This window comes from Hordeum vulgare, chromosome 5H (assembly GCF_904849725.1).
Source record: "Hordeum vulgare subsp. vulgare chromosome 5H, MorexV3_pseudomolecules_assembly, whole genome shotgun sequence".
NCBI lineage: Eukaryota > Viridiplantae > Streptophyta > Magnoliopsida > Poales > Poaceae > Hordeum > Hordeum vulgare.
This window is the reverse complement of record NC_058522.1, coordinates 2,191,215-2,201,741: the sequence shown is the minus strand read 5'-3', so window position 1 is coordinate 2,201,741 and position 10,527 is coordinate 2,191,215.

Sequence of the window (10,527 nt, the reverse complement as noted above, 5' to 3'; positions counted from 1 at the left end):
TTTCGGAGTGGCAGACCTGGCTCTTCCACAGTGGCCTCCATGTCCGTGTGGACTGTGTGGAGGCTAGGTCTTGAGGTGATGATCGCATCTTTGAGGCTGGCTGACGGTATGTGATACCCCTTCCACCGATAGATTGGGCTTGATGTGGCTTGGCGGGTGAGACGTGCGTCTCTTCTGAAGCTGTCAAGACATGTGAGTCGACGTAGGTGTAGTCGCGAGTAGGTGCTATGCATGATGTCTCATGCTAGGATGCCAAGTGATTCATGTTGTCAACAAGTCTTGTATGGTGGCTCTAGCGGAGGTTTCATGTTTTGTCTGTAGCTATTGGACCGGAGATGGTGCGACAATGACGGGACGCGAGGTGGTATAGGATCTCTTTGTCTTCCGATATCTTATGCAGTGGTATCTTGTTATCGAGGCGTCGATAACCCGACAAAGGGTGATGGTAGAGACGGCTTCAACGATGAGTTTGCACACTCTGGGGATATAAAAGATCTCCGATAGGCTATGTCGACGAGCGCATGCGTCCTGTTCTTACTGAAGGTGGTCGACCAAAACCTGACTTTGGGGATGAGAATTTCGAGATCGGCCTTGGGTTGGACTCGTCAATTTTCAATGCATATGAGGCGATTCCTTCTTGAAGTCGTAGCCTATGAATTGTTTATTTTTTGTTTTGACTTTGTCTTTTATGTGGTTGTCTGATAGAGTTACCATCGCAAGCCATGTAGCCTCGAGTGTTTTTTGTTGTTGTTGATGTTTTATTCGGTTGTTGATTTTGAATAATAAATACTCTATAATTGTGTGCACTACTCGATGCAGAGGCTGAAGGTTATCTTCCTTTTAAAAAAAATCATCAAAGATTATCGAAGAACTTGCGCAAGCCGACAAATCTAGTTTTATGGCAAATTTAAGTCTAGAACAAACCACTAGGCCTGAACCACATGGGGCGAAATACAAGACAAATCAAAAACCATAGCTCAAAGAGGGTGTCATTTTTTTTAAATGGTGTATATTAAATAGATATGTAAGAGTTTATCAAAATCTTGCAAAGTTAGTTCTACCACGGGATCGGGCTATACCTTGCTTTGTACACCATCACTCCTGACCTCACACAAGTTTTTAGGTAAACCATCGAGTGATATTTAGCTCACATAGAGTTATGTTCATCTTTTGAGAACCATCCTATGGTTGATTAATTAGGAGGACAGTGATACCCAGCTTACTAGAGTTCAAACGGTTTAGTGTTTCATAAAGACGAAATGTCCTCTTAAAAAATAGTCAAGTTCGATAAAAGTAGGTATGGAGATATAGTAAAGAAATGAAATGGGCTGAGAATGTCCTCTTGTCGGGCCGTTGGACATATTTGACCTTGGAACGGCCCTGTTAAGAAATGGAATGGGCTGATAATGACCTCTTGTCCAGCCTTTGGACACCTTTGACCTTTGAACGACCCTGTTAAGGAGAGGACCCCTACCTAAGGTCCGCCTGCAGAGCAGCACCCGGTCATGGTGGGATGAGGAGAGCGCGCGTGTAACATGGATAAGGATGACAATGAATAGAGTTTGGGAAGGATAGAACAATATCATACTCATACCTATATAGTTAGGGGGTACAATACAATATTCTAATCATATGCGTACCCTTACTCGACAGGTACCCGTATCCATTGGTATGGATACCCAACGGGTAGAACAAATAGTACACAAGTTGCCACATTTTTACACTCATTGATAGCACACTTAAAAAAATCTATTATCTCAGCTCAATAATAGGTACATAAGTATATAAGCACTATCAAAATTTAGAAATCACAACATATTTTATAAGTCAATAGGAGTAAACGAGTTACATGACAAATTAACCGTTAATTGATGACAACTTAACATTAGTTCACAAGCGGGTAGGGTATGGATATATCCACGGGTATAAGGCTATACCCGTACCCTACCCATGACTTAATGGGTAGGGTATGGGTACTATCACTGAGTATAAAAGTGTGCCCATACCCTACCCATGCGGGTACGGTGCCGCGTGTAAAATGGCCATCCTTAGACATAGAAAACAAAATAGGTGGAAGCCGAAAGTACGCAATCGGGAGGCCTGAACTATTGATAAGTGCAATTGGACTGCTAGAGAGCCTCCACTCCAAAACAATGAATGTTAGCAAGCTCAAGTCCTTGTGACGGGTTGTAAGATGGCATACACTAGTGGAGAAATGGCTAGCCACAACCTTTGTTCGTGGCGCGACCAACGACACACTAATATTTTCAAGTGTTGCTCACATTGGCTAAATTCGAACGCCATAGCTATTTCTTAGTGCCGGTGTAGCACATTAGGTCCATTAGATACACGCTGGCATTAGTCTGTTTTAACAGCTCCCGACGCAGTAGAAAAAAACTTATCCTTTCTTCCTCCCCTCGGTCCCCAACCCCACCCGTCCTCCTCTCGATCTCTACAGCTGCCCCGCCCGATGTCGACGCGGCCCGTCTCCGCCCGACGCCGCCCTGCCCAACGCAGCCCACACACCTATCCTCGCCCCGGAGAACCTCCATGCTAAGTCCGGTGCCCCCTCCCTCATTTTGCTTAGGGTTAGGGTTAGGTAATATACACCTCTAGTTTCTAGTGTATTAGCTGGGTTCGGTTCTAGATGTGAAACGCAATCCAAAGTTTCCAGTGTCGGTAGAAAAATTATTAAGAGTTCAAATGAATTTACCATAAGTTCATTCACATCACCCAAACATTCCATTTTCATCTCTGTCTAGTTACTTGCTAGTTGTTAATGACTATATTTTCCGTGTTTCCGGATGGAACCTCCATTCTTTGAAACAAACTTGGGTGAAGTCATTTTTATGTTTTGGAATTGAGATGTTAACTTATGGTACATATTATGTGTTATGTGTGACATGATGTGGGCTTTTTAAGAATTACCAATGTTTATTGCTCAATAGGGGATAACTTTAAATTCAAAAGATTTTTTAAGAAAAGCACACAAGTTCAGAGGAAAATTCTAGAAACACATCGGGTTTCCAGAACAAGTAGCAGATCCAAATTTGACCCTTTTTGGATGATTTGCTGGTAAATAGTGGAATATACATTGTGTAGCTACATTGTGATCTTTGTATAGCATGATCGTTGTGTGTAGCTACATTGTGATCTTTATATAGTGGACTATATGTAGCCACACATTGCATGAGTATGGCATGGGATCTAGCTCCATTTAATATACTTACCAATTTTTTTGCGGTGAATATATTTACCAGCTTGACATGCAGTTGATAGGTTTCAATACATATTGTTAATTAAATTAAAATATGTGAAACATTCAAATAAATAGTTGATGATACACTCTAAAACATTACATAATTGATGATAGAGCTTGCAAGTGTTTATATTTCCTTTTTCTACAATATTTTGATAATACACTCTAGAACATTACACCACAAGATTTTCTGTCTGATACTAAAGCATGGCCGACTCTAGCATTTGGGTAGGCTCCTCTGATCACTGGTCGGGGTATGCCAAAGATAAAGGCGAAGTGAGCACCAACCAGATAATTATGGTTACAAAAAACACGCATGACATTTCAAACATCAATGTATCTAACCATTAATTAGTTGTTGATGTTTTGAAACCATTGACATGCATATGTACGACGTCCGCCTTCTCCAACACCCGTTGAGAAGTAGGCATGTGACGTGGACATGCTTAATCACGAGTTGATTGTGTTGCATAAGAGTACCATCAAGGTCGTGGAGGAGTTGAATGCTTCCTGGAAGAAGGAGATGAATAAGATTATCAATGACAATGCTATTGTCTATGATAAGATTTCCAGTCTCGAAGGTCAGATCGTGTGCTGAACCTCGAGATCAGTAATCACAAGAATGCCATACAAATCCTGAAGTTTGAGAGGACTCAGTTGAGGACGGAAAAAGGCCATTACATCATGGAGGGGCAGATACATAGGAGCAAGCCCCGTGAGCTTAAGTTAGTCCTTAGAAGATAGGTAGTGAGAGGGGCATATCAATATAGATTGTGATCGAAGTTGGTATTTTGTTTTATGAGTTGGTGAAACGTTTTTAGTTTGTGAAGTTAGTAGTAACTTTTGTGAATTGCTGAAACGTTTAGCCCGTGAAGTTTCCACTGTTGTGTATTTTTTTTATTAGCTAAATGATACGTCCATTTTGCATCATGCTTTCATGTTGTTATTTATGGCTTCTTGGGCTGTTATTTCACTTCACGGTACAATACTTATGCCTTTTCTCTCTTATTTTGTAAGGTTTACTTGAAAAGGGAGAATGCCGACAGCTGGAATTCTGGCCTGAAAATGGAGTAAAGTTGAGATATCTATTTTGCGCAACTCCAAACGCCGTAAAAATCAACGAGGATTTTTTTCGGGACTTATAAAAAAGACTGTGCCGAAGAAGTGTCAGAGGGGCGTCAGCAGGTGGCCACAAGCCTGCTAGGCGCGGCCACCCCCTGGCCGCGCCTAGGGGGCTTGTGGGCACCCAGATGGCCCTCTGGCTCCCCCCTTTTTCTATAAGAAGGGCTTCGTCCGGAAAAGAAATCAAGAGGAGGCTTTTTCAAGGATTTGCCGCCGCCACAAGGCGGAACTTGAGCAGAACCAATCTAGAGCTCCGGCAGGACGATCCTGCCGGGGAAACTTCTCTCCCGGAGGGGGAAATCGTCGCCATCGTCATCACCAACACTTCTCTCATCGGCACCATCTTCATCAGCACCATCTCATCTCCAAACCCTAGTTCATCTCTTGTAACCAATCTCCGTCTCGCAACTCCGATTGGTACTTGTAAGGTTGCTAGTAGTGTTAATTACTCTTTGTAGTTGATGCTAGTTGGATTATTTGGTGGAAGATTTTATGTTCAGATCCTTGATGCTACTCATTACCTCTCTGGTCATGAATATGATTATGCTTTGTGAGTAGTTACTTTTGTTCCTGAGGACATGGGATAAGTCATGCTAATAATAGTCATGTGAATTTGGTATTCGTTCGATATTTTGATGTGTTGTATCTTGTTTTTCCTCTAGTGGTGTTATGTGAACGTCGACTACATAACACTTCACCATTATTTGGGCCTAGAGGAAGGCATTGGGAAGTAGTAAGTAGATGATGGGTTGCTAGAGTGACAGAAGCTTAAACCCTAGTTTATGCGTTGCTTCGTAAGAGGCTGATTTGGATACACTAGTTTAATGTTATGGTTAGACTTTGTCTTAATTCTTTTTTCGTAGTTGCGGATGCTTGCGAGAGGGGTTAATCATAAGTGGGATGCTTGTCCAAGTAAGAGCAGTACCCAAGCGCCGGTCCACCCACATATCAAACTATCAAAGTAACGAACGTGAATCATATGAACATGATGAAAACTAGCATGACAGAAATTCCCGTGTGTCCTCGGGAGTGATTTTCCTCCTATAAGACTTTGTCCAGGCTTGTCCCTTGCTACAAAAGGGATTGTGCCACTTTACTGTATCGTTTCTAATTTTGTTACTTATTGCTTGCTACGAATCATCTCACCACCCAATCACTTGTTACCGATAATTTCAGTGCTTGCAGATATTACCTTGCTGAAAAGCACTTTTCAAATCCTTCTGCTCCTTGATGGGTTCGACATTCTTACTTATCTAAAGGACGACGATAGATCCCCTATACTTGTGGGTCATCAAGACTCTTTTCTGGCACCGTTGCCGGGGAGTGAAGCGCCTTTGGTAAGTGGAACTTGGGAAGGAAACATTCATATAGTGTGCTGAAATTTATTGTTACTTGTCACTATGGAAACTAATCCTTTGAGGGGCTTGTTAGGGGTATCTTCACCTCGAACGGAAGCACAAAGAGTTTCTCCTCAACCTGCTGCACCTACTAAAAATATTTGCTTTGAATTTCCTTCGGGTATGCTTGAGAAACTGCTCGCTAATCCTTTTACAGGAGATGAAACATCACATCTAGACTTGCATCTAATCTATGTATATGAAGTTTGTGGTTTATTTAAGCTTGCAGGTTTGCCCGAGGATGAGGTCAAGAAGAAGGTCTTTCCTTTATCTTTAAAGGATAAGGCGTTGACATGGTATAGGCTGTGTGATGATACTGGATCATGGAACTACAATCGGTTGAAATTGGAATTTCATCAAAAGTTGTATCCTATGCATTTAGTACATCGTGATCGGAATTATATTTATAATTTTTGGTCTCGTGACAGAGAAAGCATCGATCAAGCTTGGGGGGGGGGCTTAAATCAATGTTATATTCATGCCCCAACCATGATCTCTCGAGAGAAACTATCATTCAGAACTTCTATGCTCGGCTTTCTCATGATGATCGCACCATGCTTGACACTTCTTGTACCAGTTCTTTTATGAAGAGAGATATTGACTTTAAATGGAATTTATTGGAGAGAATTAAACGCAACTCTGAAGATTGGGAGCTTGAAGAAGGTAAGAAGTTAGGTATGAATTTCAAGTTTGATTGCGTTAAATCCTTTGTTGAAACAAATACCTTTAGTGATTTTAGCGCTAAGTATGGACTTGACTCTGAGATAGTAGCTTCATTGTGTGAATCTTTAGCTGCTCATATTGATCTCCCGAAAGAGAAGTGGTTTAAATATCATCCTCCTTTAGAAGTCAATGTAGTTAAACCCAATCCAGTTGAAGAGAAAGTCATTGCCTATAATGATCCTATTGTTCCCAGTGCTTACATTGAGAAACCACCTTTCCCTGTTAGGATAAAGGATCATTCTAAAGCTTCAACTGTGATACGTAGAGGCTACATTAGAACACCTACACCCCCTGAGAAAATTAGAGTTGAACCTAGCATTGCTATTATCAAAGATCTCCTTTCCGACAATGTTGAGGGACATAATATTCACTTCTGTGAAGATGCTACTAGAATTGCTAAACCTCACGCTAGAGACAAACATAGGCCTATTGTTGGCACGCGTGTTGTTTCTGTTAAGATAGGAGATCATTGTTATCATGGTTTATGTGATGTGGGTGCTAGTGTTAGTGCAATACCTCAATCTTTATATGATGAAATCAAAGATGAGATTGCACCTGTTGAGATAGAGCCTATCAATGTCACTATTCAGCTTGCCAATAGAGATACTATCTGCCATGTGGGAATTGTTAGGGATGTTGAAGTCTTGTGTGGTAAAACGAAGTATCCTGCTAACTTCCTCGTTCTTGCTACCGCACAAGATAGCTTTTGTCCCATCATATTTGGCAAACCTTTTCTCAATACCGACAATGCTCATATTGACTGTGAGAAGCAACTGTCACTGTTGGCTTTGAAGGTGTGTCACATGAGTTCAATTTCTCCAAGTTTGGTAGACAACCTCATGAAAAGGAGTTTCCTAGTAAGGATGAAACTATTGCCTTAGCTTCTATTGTCGTGCCTCCTACTGATCCCTTAGAGCAATACTTGCTTGAGCATGAAAATGATATGCATATGGATGAAAGGGATGAGATAAGTAGAGTTGTCTTAGAACAATATCCTATCCTTAAGAATAATTTGCATGTTGAACTGCTTGGGGATCCACCCCCACCAAAGGATGATCCCGTGTTCGAGCTTAAACAGTTGCCTGATACTCTTAAGTATGCTTTTCTTGATGAAAAAGAGATATATCATGTTATTATTAGTGCTAGACTCTCAGAGCATGAAGAAAAGAAGTTACTAAAAACTCTGAGGAAGCACCGTGCTGCTATTGGATATACTCTTGATGATCTTGAGGGCATTAGTCCCACTCTATGCGAGCACAAGATTAAAACTGATCCCGATTCCAAACTAGTTGCTGATCATCAAAGCAGATTAAATCCTAAGATGAAAGAAGTAGTGAGAAAAGAAATACTGAAGCTCTTGGAAGCGGGAATTATCTATCTTGTTGCTCATAGTGATTGGGTGAGTCCGGTGCATTGCGTCCCTAAGAAGGGAGGCATTACCGTTGTCCCTAATGATAAGGATGAATTGATCCCACAGAGGATTATTACTGGCTATAGGATGGTGATCGATTTTAGGAAATTGAATAAAGCCACTAGGAAAGATCATTACCCTTTGCCTTTTATCGACCAAATGCTAGAAAGGCTGTCTAAACACACACCCTTTTGCTTTCTAGACGGTTATTCTGGTTTCGCCCAAATACTAGTTGCACAATCTGATCAGGAGAAAACCTCTTTCACCTGCCCTTTCAGTACCTTTGCTTATAGACTTATGCCTTTTGGCTTATGTAATGCACCTGCCACCTTTCAAAGATGTATGATGGCTATATTCTCTCACTTTTGTAAAAATATTGTTGAGGTCTTCATGGATGACTTCTCCGTTTACGGGTCTTCCTTTGATGATTGCCTCAGAAACCTTGATCGAGTCTTGCAGAGATGTAAAGACACCAATCTTGTCTTGAATTGGGAGAAGTGCCACTTTATGGTTAATGAAGGCATCGTCTTAGGACATAATATTTCTGAAAGAGGTATTGAAGTCGATAAGGCTAAGGTTGATGCAATCGAGAAAATGCCATACCCAACAGATATCAAAGGTATAAGAAGTTTCCTTGGTCATGCTGGTTTCTATAGGAGGTTTATGAAAGACTTCTCTAAGATTTCTAGGCCTCTTACCAATCTCTTGCAAAAGGATATTCCTTTTGTCTTTGACGATGATTGTGAGGAAGCCTTCGAGATACTTAAGAAGGCCTTGATAACTGCGCCTATTGTTGAACCACCTGATTGGAACTTACCTTTTGAAATCATGTGTGATGCTAGTGATTATGCTGTTGGTGATGTCCTAGGGCAAAGAGTTGATAAGAAGTTGAATGTTATTGACTATGCTAGTAAAACTCTAGACAGTGCCCAAAGAAACTATGCTACTACCGAAAAGGAGTTTATAGCAGTCGTGTTTGCATGTGAAAAGTTCAGGTCTTACGTAGTTGATTCCAAAGTCACTATTCACACTGATCACACTGCTATTAAGTACCTCATGGAGAAGAAAGATGCTAAACCTAGACTTATCAGATGGGTTCTCTTGCTACAAGAATTTGATTTGCATGTTGTCGATAGGAAGGGTGCTGATAACCCAGTAGAAGATAACTTGTCTAGGTTGGAGAATGTTCTTGATGACCCACAACCTATTGATAATAGCTTTCCCGATGAGCAATTGAATGTCATCAATGCTTCACGTAGTGCACCGTGGTATGCTGATTATGCAAACTATATTGTTGCCAAATATATACCACCTAGTTTCACATACCAGCAAAAGAAGAAATTCTTCTTTGACTTGAGACATTACTTCTGGGATGATCCTCACCTTTATAAGGAAGGAGTAGATGGTGTTATTAGACGTTGTGTACCTGAACATCAATAGGGACAGACCCTACAGAAGTGTCACTCCGAGGCCTGCGGAGGACACCATGCGGGAGATAGAACTGCACACAAGGTATTGCAATCAGGTTTCTATTGGCCCACTCTTTTCAAGGATGCCCGTAAGTTTGTCTTGTCTTGTGACGAATGTCAAAGAATAGGTAATATCGGTAAACGTCAGGAAATGCCTATGAACCTATTCACTTGTCATTAAACCATTTGATGTTTGGGGCTTTGATTATGTGGGACCTTTTCCAAAATCCAACGGGTATACTCATATCCTAGTTGTTGTTGATTACGTCACTAAGTGGGTAGAAGCTATCCCCACTAGTAGTGTTGATCACAACACATCTATTAGGATGCTTAAAGAAGTTATCTTCCCTAGATTTGGAGTCCCTAGATATCTAATGACCGACGGTGGTTCACATTTCATTCATGGTGCTTTCCGTAAAACGCTTGCTAAGTATGATGTCAACCATAGAATTGCATCTCCCTATCACCCCCAGTCCAGTGGTCAAGTAGAGCTAAGCAATAGAGAAATTAAACTAATTCTGCAAAAGACTATCAACGGGTCTAGAAAGAATTGGTCTAAGAAGCTCGATGATGCACTGTGGGCTTATAGAACTGCCTATAAGAATCCCATGGGCATGTCTCCGTACAAAATGGTGTACGGTAAAGCATGTCATTTACCCCTTGAGCTAGAGCATAAAGCTTATTGGGCAATCAAAGAGCTCAACTTTGATTTCAAACTTGCTGGTGAGAAGAGGTTATTTGATATTAGCTCGCTTGAGGAATGGAGAGCTCAGGCATATGAGAATGCCAAGTTGTTCGAAGAAAAGTTTAAGAGGTGGCATGATAAGAGGATACAAAAGCGTGAGTTCAATGTAGGTGATTATGTCTTGCTATATAATTCTCGTTTAAGATCTTTTGCTGGCAAGCTTCTCTCTAAATGGGAAGGTCCCTATATTGTTGATGAAGTATATCATTCCGGTGCTATCAAGATCAACAACACGGAAGGTAATTGTCCGAGAGTTGTAAATGGGCAGAGAATCAAGCATTATATCTCAGGTACTCCCATAAATGTTGAAAGCAATATCATGAATACCATAACTCCGGAAGAATACCTAAGGGATATTTATCAGCCTGTTTCAGACTCCGAAAACGAAGAGGTATGTGATG